Source organism: Phoxinus phoxinus (assembly GCF_949152265.1).
Source record: "Phoxinus phoxinus genome assembly, chromosome: 20".
Taxonomy (NCBI): Eukaryota; Metazoa; Chordata; class Actinopteri; order Cypriniformes; family Leuciscidae; genus Phoxinus; species Phoxinus phoxinus.
Genome location: NC_136895.1, coordinates 4,401,740 through 4,415,261, shown reverse-complemented (window position 1 = coordinate 4,415,261; position 13,522 = coordinate 4,401,740).

The following is a 13,522-nucleotide window of genomic DNA, read 5'->3' as shown; positions in this document are numbered from 1 at the left end:
ATGATGATATCTAGGTGAAAGAGGCTCTATATGATGATATCTAGGTGAAAGAGTCTCTATATGATGATATCTAGGTGAAAGAGTCTCTATATGATGATATCTAGGTGAAAGAGTCTCTATATGATAATATCTAGGTGAAAGAGGCTCTATATGATGATATCTAGGTGAAAGAGTCTCTATATGATGATATCTAGGTGAAAGAGTCTCTATATGATGATATCTAGGTGAAAGAGGCTCTATATGATGATATCTAGGTGAAAGAGTCTCTATATGATGATATCTAGGTGAAAGAGGCTCTATATGATGATATCTAGGTGAAAGAGTCTCTATGTGATGATATCTAGGTGAAAGAGTCTCTATGTGATGATATCTAGGTGAAAGAGTCTCTATATGATGATATCTAGGTGAAAGAGGCTCTATGTGATGGGATTTATCTGACCTTGGTGACGTGAGGCCGCTAGCAGCCGGTCGGTTAAGCCAGTCTGTCTGCTTCCTGACCTGAGCCCCAGATTGTCATGTTTTATCTCTAAGACTATGAGCCAAATTACTAGAGAGAAGAGCAGCACCATCCCAGGAGGGATGAATACCATCTCTTTTCAACAGGTTTCAATACGGTGTTTGTGGTTTGTGTCTGTGTGTTATATTAATGTATAATAATTCTTTATAATAAACTTTAAGATGTCAAAAGGCTGCTTAATTCATACTTACCTACAACTTGACGAACTGACGATGAAGAACAAACTTAAAGCCGGCTAATAATGAATTAATAAAACAACAGGAGTAATAACACGTATAACGAATGAACAGATACAAAATATATACAGTTAATTGCTAATTACTGGTTATTAATGTGATAATTGATCAAAATGTCGAGGGTACAGTAATGTTAGTCTGAGGAAATAATAACGTCATCTGATGCAAATTATAACGTCATCATATATATATATATATAGATTAAGGTCACTTGACATTCATTCAGTTTATTATCTTAGATAATCCATGTGCTCATGATTGGAGCGCTTATTAATTTTGCTACATTTTAATGTATTGCTTAGTAGAGAATTAAAATAAATTGTTACATTTTTGTCCTTGCTTATAGATGAGGTTGACAGAAGTTCGCCACTTTCGTTCCAATAGGCCATAGATGTGTACACTAGATGTCGCCTTGGCTGCGGCATCAATATGCAGGTTATAAGCGTTTTGTTTCTTCTCATGATGTTCTTAGCAGCGTATTACAGAGCCACTAAACGATCTTTGCAAAAATAACACATATGCAGACTTTCGTGTGCGCATGAGAAACCATTAAACTTAGCATAGACAATGCACACTGAGCCACCATTTCACCCGCATTATTATTAGCCTGTATTATTATTAGGGCCCAAGCCTTAAAAAGGCGAAGGCCCTATTGTTTTTCTTCGGATTATTTGTTATTAGGGCCCAAGCCCTGAAAGGGCGCAGAGCCCTATTGTTCTTCTAAGGATTTTTTGTTCTTCTTCTTCTTCTTCTTCTTCTTCTTCTTTATAATACATTTTTTTTCAAGGTTTTTGCCACTTTTGGGGGCCTTAACATGCTCAAAAACTCTTGAATCTTTGCACACGGGTCAGAACCCGCGGCCATTAGAGCCGGACTGAAGCTGGTACCCGGGCGTGGCAGGGGGGCTCGACAGCGCCCCCTGGAACGGGGTCCGAAAACTTGGTCCATAAATCAAACACGCTTGCATGAAATAATATGAAACTCGGTACACTTATAGATCTCACCGGTTCATATATCCTTCATGCTCTGACTTTTGACCCCAGCCCAACAGGAAGTCGGCTATTTGGGGTAGTTTAAAAAACACATGCAATGGAATTGAAAATACTCTTCCTAGATGATTCAAACAATCGCCACGAAACTCGGTGTGCATGAACTCAAGACATTGAGGATGAAAAATTGCCAGGGGATTTTTGATATCTCGAACGGTTTGGTCGTGGTGAGGAAACAAATTTATGGCGAATATTGGAAACAGGAAGTGTGTTATAACATCCTCATACAAAATGAACTAGCACTATAACGTTAAGGGCTCCATACCTGTGCTCAAACAATTTATCTTGAGCGTCCATTTACACGAAAGCCACTGAAAGAAGACGGATTCCCAGGCAAGTTGTGTATCCAGAAGGACTTTGGTGTAAATCGCAGAACACGGAAGTCAGGACACAGGACAGGATTTCAATCGGTCACCTGAAAACAGAGGCACTTGCCCCTACTGGCGTGGGGGTGTAACGGTTGAATTTGTACACTGAACTTAGCTACTTTTTTGGAAGTGAATTTTCTTATTTGTGAAAATCGTTCGATTGATAGATTCTTGTTTTAAGTATTTCCAACTAATACAGTAAAAAAAACGAAATCAAGCACAAAAGTATTGTTTGCTAAATTGATCAGTCTAAAATTAAATGTATTCTTTTGATAATCTGCTTATTTTACTTGGATTTCATAAGACCAATCATTTTTGAGTGAATTAAATCAACTGACTGCAAACCTTTTATATGCTACGTCAAAAACTTAAATGGAGCTTGTTTAAATAAACATTACCAAAAACAACCAAACGGGAACGTTGTGTGGAGGTACAGTGCAACCACAGGAGAACATTTTAGTTGGTTGGTTCCCTTAAAGGAGAACTCCAGCGCAAAATGAACCTTTGGTCTAATTACACATTGTTACCTAGTCAACCGTTATCTGAGATTTGTTTTCATGATTATCGAATGTAAATAGTTTTATCTCTAAAAACAGTTTAGCCTATAACGCTAGTATAACGCTAGTATATGGGGCATGGAGTAATGACAAATAAAAATCGTTTGTTAATACCACTAACAAGGCTCAAAATAGCCCCACACTAACACGGCAGCATAATGAGGGTCCCTACCTTCAAACCGAAGCATTGAGAACTGTGTAAGTGTACAGACAGTTTAATAAGAAGATATTGTATACATACTGTCAACTTCACGTATATAAGCAGAATCCATCTTTGAAAAACAGTCTCTATCAATCGATCTACGAACCACCGATCCAAATGCGCTGAACTGTGTAGAATCTCATATGGTCCAGCGCATTTGGATCGGTGGTTCGTACATCGATTGATAGAGTCTGTTTTTCAAAGATGGATTCTGCTTATATACGTGAAGTTGACAGTATGTATACAATATATTCTTATTAAACTGTCTGGACACTTACACAGTTCTCAATGCTTCGGTTTGCATGTAGGGACCCTCATTATGCTACCGTGTTAGTGTGGGGCTATTTTGAGCCTTGTTAGTGGTATTAACAAGCGATTTTTATTTGTCATTACTCTACGCCCCATATACTAGCGTTATACTAGCGTTATAGGCTAAACTGTTTTTAGAGATAAAACTATTTACATTCGATAATCATGAAAACAAATCTCAGATAACGGTTGACTAGGTAACAATGTGTAATTAGACCAAAGGTTCATTTTGCACCGGAGTTCTCCTTTAATGTTTAGAGAACGTTATAACCCTGAGGGAACGTTCCTTAAACGTTCGTTTTTGGTTTGGTTCAAACTAACCTTTAGAGAACCATAAACTAACGTTCCCTAAACGTTAGTGTTAGTGGGGTACTCCCGGTTTCCCCGTATAAATTAATAGAAACTAATTTTGCACACTTGAAGATGAAATAGTTTTTATTTAAAACATGTTGTAAAATGTATGTTTTATAAAATAATTCAATACATTATTGTTCAATTATATTTAAATCATTAGCCTGTATTTTGTGTGTGTGTTTTTCGCATTAATACGGTCTAGCGCGCTCCACTTTATAAATTATGATCTAACGTAAAGGTTCGGTTGTTATTAAACTTAATTATATTTGGGCCAAAAGCTGTGAAGAAAGTCTCAAAAAGCTTCTGACTTCAGCTGCATGTCCGTGTGGAGAGCTGAGTAAATCCGAAAGAGCGCAACATTGGTGAGGGGAGCAAAACTAAGGTGGTGTGTGTGTGCGATAGAGCAGGCGTTACGGTAGGGGTGGAGATAATCATAATTTATGTTTTCTGATTGAAGGACCTGAAAAGCCTGCTACTCATACAGTCATAAAACATAGGCCTACACACTCTTAAAGTGGTTATATCTGATAGAAGTACATTTCAAAAGACTAGGTCTTCGACATCTAATGGCATTTACACTTTGTTCAACTTTTACCATTTTATTTATATTATTTTGATTTGAGAGAAATGTTAATTCGCCAACAAGTAATATTTTGTTGTGTCAAACACTACTTTCTCCACTCAATACAAATGAGTGCACGCTAGAAAACATTTGAAAATGTTCTGCTTGTCGTTTGTGTCAACAGCATTCCCCCAGAATACACGCACACTTCACCTAGATCTATATTAAAATATCTCCCTCTAGTTTCGAAAAGTTGACACTGCAAGGCAGCAAGTTGTGCCACGTGATACAATTGGCTAGCTTTTGTAGTCCCTACGCTGCTCACATGTTTATCAAGTGTTAAAATGTTTTATTTCATCCCAAAATGTCAACATAAAAGTTTAACTGCAGTGTTGAGAATATATAATTTCAGTATGGATAACAAATATCGATTACAACCCTGCGTCATGTTCTTCGGCTGGAGAAAAATATGCTCTTGTTGTAATATAAACCACAGTGAACTGTCTATATTGATCGGTTTTATTATTTTGAAGTTGCATCTTTTAGATGTGTCCAGCCTCCTCCCAGCCAGCAATGACATGTGGGGCCCAGATGAGGGCTTCATGGGCGGCAAATGTGGGCCCCATTATGGGCTTGCACCCGGGATCCACATTGGGGCAAGCCGTGGAAGCCCAGACGTACTAAAAGTGGGACCTGTAAGGGTACTGCATGGGTCTTAATTGGGCAATTCATGTCAGACCCATTTGGGCCCCACCTGCCCAAAGGGGTCCAAAGTGGGCTTTGCAACATGGCTACACAGATGGGCTTTAAATTGGATCTGTAAGAGTCTTATGTGGGTCCTAACTGGGCAATTCATGCCAAACCCATTTGGGCCCCACCTGCCCAAAGGGGTTTAAAGTGGGTTTGCAACCGGGATGCATATGGGGCCAGCCGTAGATGCCCAGATGGGTTTTAAGTGGGATCTGTAGGGGTCTTATGTGGGTCTTAACTGGGCAATTCATGTCAGACCCATTTGGGCCCCACCTGCTTAAAGGGGTTTAAAGTGGGTTTACACCCGGGATCCACATGGGGGCCAGTCTAGGATGCCCAGGTGGGTTTTAAGTGGGATCTGTAAGGATCTTATGTGGGTCTTAACCGGGCAATTTGTGTCAGACCCATTTGGGCCACACCTGCCTAAAGGGGTTTAAAGTGGGCTTGCACCAGGATTCAACCGTGAATGCCCATATGGGCTTAAAGTGGGCTCTGTAAGGATCTTATGTTGGTCCTAACTGGGCAATTAATGCAAGGTAAGCCCAACCATTCATTTAAGGAAACAATCTAAGAAAAATTTAAATAAATACAAGACACTTGATGCTTTGAACTGCAAGAAATATATTAAATTGAACAACAAAAATTATCTTTAAAAAACAGTCACAACATACAGTAAACTAAAAAATATATTTTAAAAAAACCTCCAAAAATACAATACAAAATACACATTATATAATACATTGAACAATAAACATAATCTTTAACAATTTAAATTTTACAACGTAAAATGTCTGAAAAAACCCCAAAACAAAACATCTCTCCAAAAATACATCTAAAACAGTCATGGCGTTTGTGTTGATGTTCTTTTTTCTCTTAGGGCTCTAGCAGCCCTCTCCCCGCCACGGTCACGTGCGCCTGTGAACCATTTCCCCAGTGCCATTTCCACATCCTTTCGGTTCACATTCTGTGTAATAGCGTTATTCTTCGGTGCACCTAAAAACAAGGGAGCATAAGTCAATTTAGCAAGGTTCTTTTTTGCTCCAACTTGCAACTCTTCAAATCATTCATTCAAGTAACATTTCCACATGTGGTAAGCTAAAATGTTACCCCTAGGGTGACATTTACCATGGAGTTTTATGCCAACCTATAACCCTTTTTCCATTACATGTTGAAATTTAGCCTCAAATGCACACCAGATTTGAGCGACATTAGAAACAGTTTACCATGAATATATCATGTCATATCACATAACTTCCAGTCGAATCACAGACACGACAGCTGCCAGTGAAATGTGAAGCGCTGTCAGATGTTCAACACCAGCGGAGATCATATACATCTGGAGACTCAGAACAAATTGATAAGGATGTGCGCATACATGCAGTGCTTTTTAGGTGAGATGACTCCGTATGCTGCTCATTCCAAATTACTACATTGAAGCCACCGTAGGGTGATGAACAGTTTATATTGCAAGTTTGATTATTTTATTCAATGTTTCTGTCTAACAGCTAACTTAACCTTTGGAAGTGATTGCGGGGTATGTAAAGTAGTTGTTTTAAGATAAGCAAAACTTTGTCTATCACAAATTTGTCTTCGACTTGATCAACAATAGGGGATTATCACGCTGAAACGTAGTACTTCTGCTTATAGTGATGTTTGTGCACTGCCGCTTCCAGTGAGGACCTTAAGTTTGTTTACATATACTGCGTCTAGGCGATACTACTGCGATGTGGACCAAAAGTCATATCCCTATATATTTAGGCTGAATATGGCCCAGCCAGCAGAGCCATGTGGGGCCCAAATGGGTTTAACCTGGGCTACCTAACTGGGACCCAGCCAGTTTTGCACCCAGTTTCCATGTAGGCCCCACATGGATTTGCCCAGATGAAATTAACACTGCTTAGTGTGCACACTACAGGGTGTTTAATGTAACACTTAATCAGTGTTGGAGGTAATGAAATAATTAAGTGATTGAATAATGATTTTGTATTAGAGAAGAACACCTGCTGTTAACAAGCATAATCACTGAAGGAAAGAGAAACACAAGAACTACTTCCAGCCACAGCCTTGGATGAAATCAACTGAAGATAAAATACATTACATCTCTCAAGATCTGATTAAACAACTCCACAAACAGCATTACCAACTTCACTTATTACTAACCAGACTGACTTTATTTCTGTCAGACATCTACAGAAGTTCGTATTAAGAATTAAGAAGAGGCTTAGATGTTGATTACTTATTTGAAAGTAATAGTTTGATTTGATGTTACCATTGTGGCGATCAGTGTGTGCTTTAGTCAGGCTCTTGACTTTTTAACATTTGTTTTTCTCAGGCAGCTGTGTCTGTTTGTTATGGTGAGAACAGCAAGAGAAAATATAATCAGATGTTATAAGCTGATTGATGATAAGAATATAATCATCATATATTGGCTTAACTCATTGATATTATGTGGGAGGTTTATACGGGTTATTAATTCTGTTTTATTGTTATGATTCTACAGCAAGAGAATAATATAATTTAATCAGAACATCAAACTATTTATAACACACCATTTACATATTTTGGGCTCCTATGAGTTTTACTCGCACACAGACATCAAGAATCAGCATATGAATCTCAACAATAGTGATATGCTTCATGGTGCAATGCATTCTGGGTGCTTCTCAATTCTTATTTGTGCATCCTCGTTTCCTTTCCTCGCGTCTCAGCTCCACCCCCTGTAGGACGCCAGGGAAGGCTGCAAGGAAAGAAAAGGAGGGCGGAGGAATCGAATGAAATGGTTTTTATACATTGGAATACTTGATCACTCGAGCGTCACTTCAAAGCGTCATCAGCAACGCTCAAAGGATCTGCCCTTATGTTGTTAACGTTTGGTTATTTAAGAAATTCATAATAAATAATAATAAAGCAAGGTACCCTGTTGAAATATGTGTGATGTGTGGTTTATATAAACTGCATAGGTAAATTATAAATAAAAATGATGGTGACCGATGTGAAGGGGGAGGAGAATTGATACGTGCGTCACGTTTAGTCGATAAAACTCTTCCGCATAGGATACACCTGTGTATCCTCGCTTATGACTCCTCAGGAAGCCTCCTCACTCCTCCATCCTAGACTGCTCGTGGTGCAATTAGAGAATTTAGATGTCCTTCAAGATGGCTGAGCTCGATCGGTTTCCGAGTCATAGGATTGAGGAGAGAGGAGCGAGGAGACGAGGAGGGATATTGAGAAGCACCCTCTGAGTGCATCATACGAAACTTATCCACGGCTCCCAGAATGCATTGCACCATTGAAGCATGTCACCATTGTTGAGATTCATATGCTGATTCTTGATGTCTGTGTGCGAGTAAAACTCACAGGAGCCCAAAATATGTAAATAGTGTGTTATAAATCGTTTGATGTTCTGATTAAATTCTATTATTCCCTTGCTGTAGAATCACAACAATAAAACAGAATGAATAACATACTACCTATATAAACCTTACACATAATCAGTCAAAAGTCCTGGGCCCCATTCCAAGTAGAAGGTTTAACAAATTGTAAAACCAACCCCGATCTCTGAGCTGATTTACCCTGCAAACAAAAACCCTAGGTTGTTCTTGTGTCCGCAGCCTAAGGAAAGCTATCATCAATGGAGCTCGGATACAGCGATTCACCATGACAACGAGGGAGAAAAGGACGTGATGCAGTCATTTTTTCATCGGATGTGTCACAAGAAATGCCAAACCGCTTAGACGCAAGATAGAATGCTCGTTACTTTATTGCATTTACATTCCTACACTTGACTAGGCTATTTCAAATACAGGGAAACTGTTTGAAATGTGAGAATTCCAATGATGTGTAGGCTAAATGCAATCCCGCTGTGTTCAGGCATAATAGGTAGCAGTTGAAAATGAAATATTTTAAAATATTCTGCTTGACATTCATATTTGGTGACAACTTCAGGTTTGTGAAACTTCACAAGAACGCAGATTTTAGTAGAGCTCCAGGTCCATCCAGCACTGATTTTATGGATTTTTTTTTTTTTTACAGAATAGCAGGTTTTAGTTAATGGTTTTAAATCCAGTAAGCTGTTTTTAAACTCAGGACTCCCACAAGGTTGCGTTTTATCTCCCATTCTCTTCTCTGTCCATCTCTTGCAGCAGTGAATGAATGACTCTTTAAATATGCAGACGACATGGCCTTAGTAGCCCATCTGACATGTGCCAATGCGCTGTCTGACTACCATCAGGCAGTTAGCAATCTGGCCAGGACTTTTAAGGCAAGTTTCCTCGAGCTCAACATTGGAAAGACCAAGGAACTGTGTTGTGGTAGCAGAGGAACACCACGACACAAACACAGCTTTTCCAGCCAATCAGCATTTATGGCCAACCTGTAGAACAGGTCAAATCTTTTAGATACCTCGGAACAGAAATAGACGGATCCCTCTCTTTCTTCGAACACACAGAATATGTGTACAAGAAGGCCCAGCAGCGCCTCCACCCGAGAAAGCTCAGGACTTTTAATGTCAGCAAGGACATTTTAACCACAGTCTATACATCACTGATAGAATCCACTCTCACATTTAACATCACTTCTTGGTACAATGCACTCACCACTAAATACAAAACAAACTTCACACAAATAACACAGGCTGGCAAAATAATTGGCTCCCCCTAAACCCCCCTATCAGACCCAAAATGGGTCTATAGGCCTACATTTTATTCGCCAGTGATTTAGGTAGGAGACCTGCACACAGTATAGGCACAATGTTGCTAAAGTGTTGACGGGCCCCCCTTAGAAACAATTAAAGTATCACTGGAGTAGTTCAGTTCACTTACACATTTTTTAATTTTTTAAACAGTGTATTGGAGAAAAGTTGTAATATACTTCAAAGATAATACTAACTGTTAAAGTGTGGATTTTGCAGAGAAGAATCCTGATTCTGCGAGAACAATTCTTGAAGTTGATTTGTCGCCCATTAAGGCAAATTAATGTAATAATTCAAGTCATAAATTTGGCATATTTTCACAAGACACGAAAATGGGCACTACACTCATGCCAGTAGAACGAAACCTACCAAATTTGAGATCGATTGGGCGAGTGGTTAGAGAGTTGCATGTGGAACAGACCAGTAAGGCTGAAATTGTCCTTAATGTTATGTTAAAATGTTGATAATCTCCAACTAAATTGTGTTTTGACAAACTACTGTATCATTTAACTTTGGATAAATAAAAGAAAGGCCAAAGACAAGTTTCATTGAGCAATTAAAAAACTGACTTTACCATAGAAAACTTCAAAAAGACGCAGATCTTTGAAGCACAGCTTGCCCATCCGTCCGGTCACATTGTACTGCCGTTGCAGTTCTGGCACCATCATGAACTTCGTCATCCTCCTAGTGGCATCTTCAAGTGAGGAACCCCCTATCTATGTCTGCAACCATGGCAACCTTAAGAGTATACAGTAATAGAGCACAGTACATTTAAAGTCACAGGATCAGAAAACACCATATTAAGTCAGTAAATATCATAAAATATTCTCTGTCCCCATTACATAGCCAAACACCCCGCTTTAAACCTGGCATCCTTATTTTTGGCATGTCAATAATAATAATAATAATAATAATAATAATAGAGTGTTAAACCAATTATGTGCGTAGTTAATATTAGAGATTTTTCAGGTTAAACAGCAGACAAAAGCCAGAAGAGGGTGCTGGCCACACAAATATTTTTTAGGTTATTGTATATTGTTCTCATGTGTGTCAAGTTGTACAAGACTGTGTTTTGTAAGTAATGATATAATATTTCATTCATCATTTTAGTTTTATGCACTTAAAAGTATTGAATATAAAAATCCAAAATCGCATCCCTTGAATATAAAAATCCAAAATCGCATCCCAATATTTGTCAGAAAAACTGCAATTAGGTCAAAATTGTGCACCCCGCCAAACGCTATGGCGATTTCAATCAGTAGTCATGTAATGTTGAAGTCTTGTACGACTATATTGTTTGTGATCCCTACCTAGTGCCTACCACTCTTCTTTTACACCAGTCAAATTGGTGGAAATCGGAGGATTACCAGTCAGCGACGACAATTTTGTTGTTGGGGTTATCCGGTTATTGAGGGGGTGGGTTGCTGAGAAAAAATATCACCGTGGGTCCTCAATCCTGCGTTCGGCCTATTATGCCTATTATAACACGGGAGTCAATGGGCAAATCAGCATTGTTTTCCCCAATATGGTGCACGTGGTGGGGGCGGGAGCAAGGCTGTTGGGGCGTATCCAATTTTGCCAACTGTAGCTATACAAGTATAATGGTCTTAATAACTTGTCTATTTAGCTAAGGACTGTTTTGTTGAAGACAATTACCATCAGATTTGAAATTAAGATTAGTCAATGCAGCAGTGAACTGATGTTCAAGTATACTTAAGTCTCTTCCGTATTGGGACTACATGTAGGTGAAAAATGTTAAGTTGTAGCAGACATGGTTGATTTGAAGCAACCTGGCATGAGACTTGAACTCTGCAAAGTTTAGTGATTATGCATGGGAAGGATTTTGTCAGAAGAAAGAAAAAGAAAACACAGGAAAACAATAGGATCTGGCCTCCAAAAACGTACCACTGCAGATTATTATCAATCTAAATTAATCTTGTTTTTAATTTAACTTAATTTTGTTTTTCTTTATTTAAATTTCGTTTTTTCTTTATGTAAATTTCGTTTTTTCTTTATTTAAATTTCATTTTTCTTTATGTAAATTTCATTTTTTTCTTAGTTTAAATTTCGTTTTTTTCTTTATTTAAATTTCGTTTTTTCTTTATTTAAATTTCGTTTTTCTTAATTAAAATTTCGTTTTTTCTTTATTTAACTTTCGTTTTTTCTTTATTTAAATTTCGTTTTTTCTATATTTAAATTTTGTTTTTCTTTATTTAAATTTCGCTTTTTCTTTATTTAACTCGTTTTTTCTGCATTTAAATTTCGTTTTTTCTATATTTAAATTTCGTTTTTCTTTATTTAAATCTACCCTTTACTCTGTCAGTAATTTGTTAGTCAGAAAAATATTGGACTACCTTAAAAGTATTGCTTAATTTAACAGACCTGTGTGTGTGCGTTTTATCACTATAGTGCAGTGTCCGCGTTCTCAGAGCATAAGCCCAGCCCGCGTTGAGGCGCGCCGCTTCCCGCTCACGCTGTTCTATAGTTTATTAAAAGTTTATTAATTCTGAACGTGTGGCGTCTCACGTGTCTATCTATATTGCACCAAATCGACACTGCACTCCCTTGTGAAGTCGATTGGATGAACGGTTCTCGAAATAATCAAAATGCAAACAGACATACAGACACATGATTCCTGCTTTTATTAGAGAGAAGATTATGTTCAGCACCCTCTCTCCGAAGCTTCGAATATTCTCGATGTTCATTACTACCGATGCTTAGAAGCTCAAAAAATGGTATTCGGACCAGCCCTAGTCATAAGCATTTGAAATTAACATAATTTGTCAACGTCTTAAGGGTTCGGGAGGGAACCCAACTCTGATGATATTGACTCAGATGAATTTGAAGTGAAATAATGATGAATATATTTTATCATATCACCATTATTGAATAAAAGTATATTGTGATTTTATTGATACTGAATTATTGTCCAGCCCTATAGCTAAACCAAACAATAGGTTACTGTCGTAACCCCGGTTCTCTGAAACATCGAGTGGAGAGATCCACCTATGGGAAGGGCATCCGTACCTGACCTCTGCAGAAGCATCCAATTGCACCAAGTCTGGCTAGACAGACAGAAGCGCGCAGCCAATGCCAGGTAAGGCCCCGCCCCCTTACCTAGTGGCATATAACGCCTGCAAGCGCTGCTATTCTCCAGTAAGTATATTCGCTTCTCGTGCGGCAAGCGGGGCAAAGCTGGTGGATCTCTCCACTCGATGTTTCAGAGAACCGGGGTTACGACAGTAACCTATTGTTCTCTTTCATCATCTCGTGTTCGAGATCCACCTATGGGAGAGACATGGACAGCTCCCCGATTGCCCAATACACTCACAGTGAGGTTCTGAAAGCCAGAGAAGGACGGTCGCCCCAGGGGGGCGGTGCCAGACACGTCCCATAATCATGAACCTGCAATCCTGACGCACACACATAACTGCTGTGCACATGCAGGACATGAAACATGTATGTGGTAATAACCCCAGCAACACCAATGTGCATATATACACCCAGGAAGGATTGGAAATACGTGCTTGGTGAGAGGAATGTGCATGGCCAGCCGGCCCATTCACTCCTTATTCGTTACTTCCAACGGGGTTACAGGGAAGGGCTAAGAAGACCCCACCCCTAAAACCGAATGTGCTACCGAAATTCTGGTGACATCCAGCCGGTAGTAACGCACAAAGGTATGAGGAGAAGCCCAACTGGCAGCGGAGCAGATGTCCTGCAGTGACACTCCCCTAAACAAAGCCCAAGAGGCGGCTAAGCCCCTTGTGGAATGAGCTCTGATGCCCCCTGGGGGCTGCACTCCTTTTGATTCATAAGCCACAGCTATAGCATTCACAAGCCAATGTGAGAGGCGTTGCTTAGATATGGGACTCTCTTTGTGAGGGGGCGCCCATGAAATAAAGAGCTGGTCGCTCTTCCGGAACGC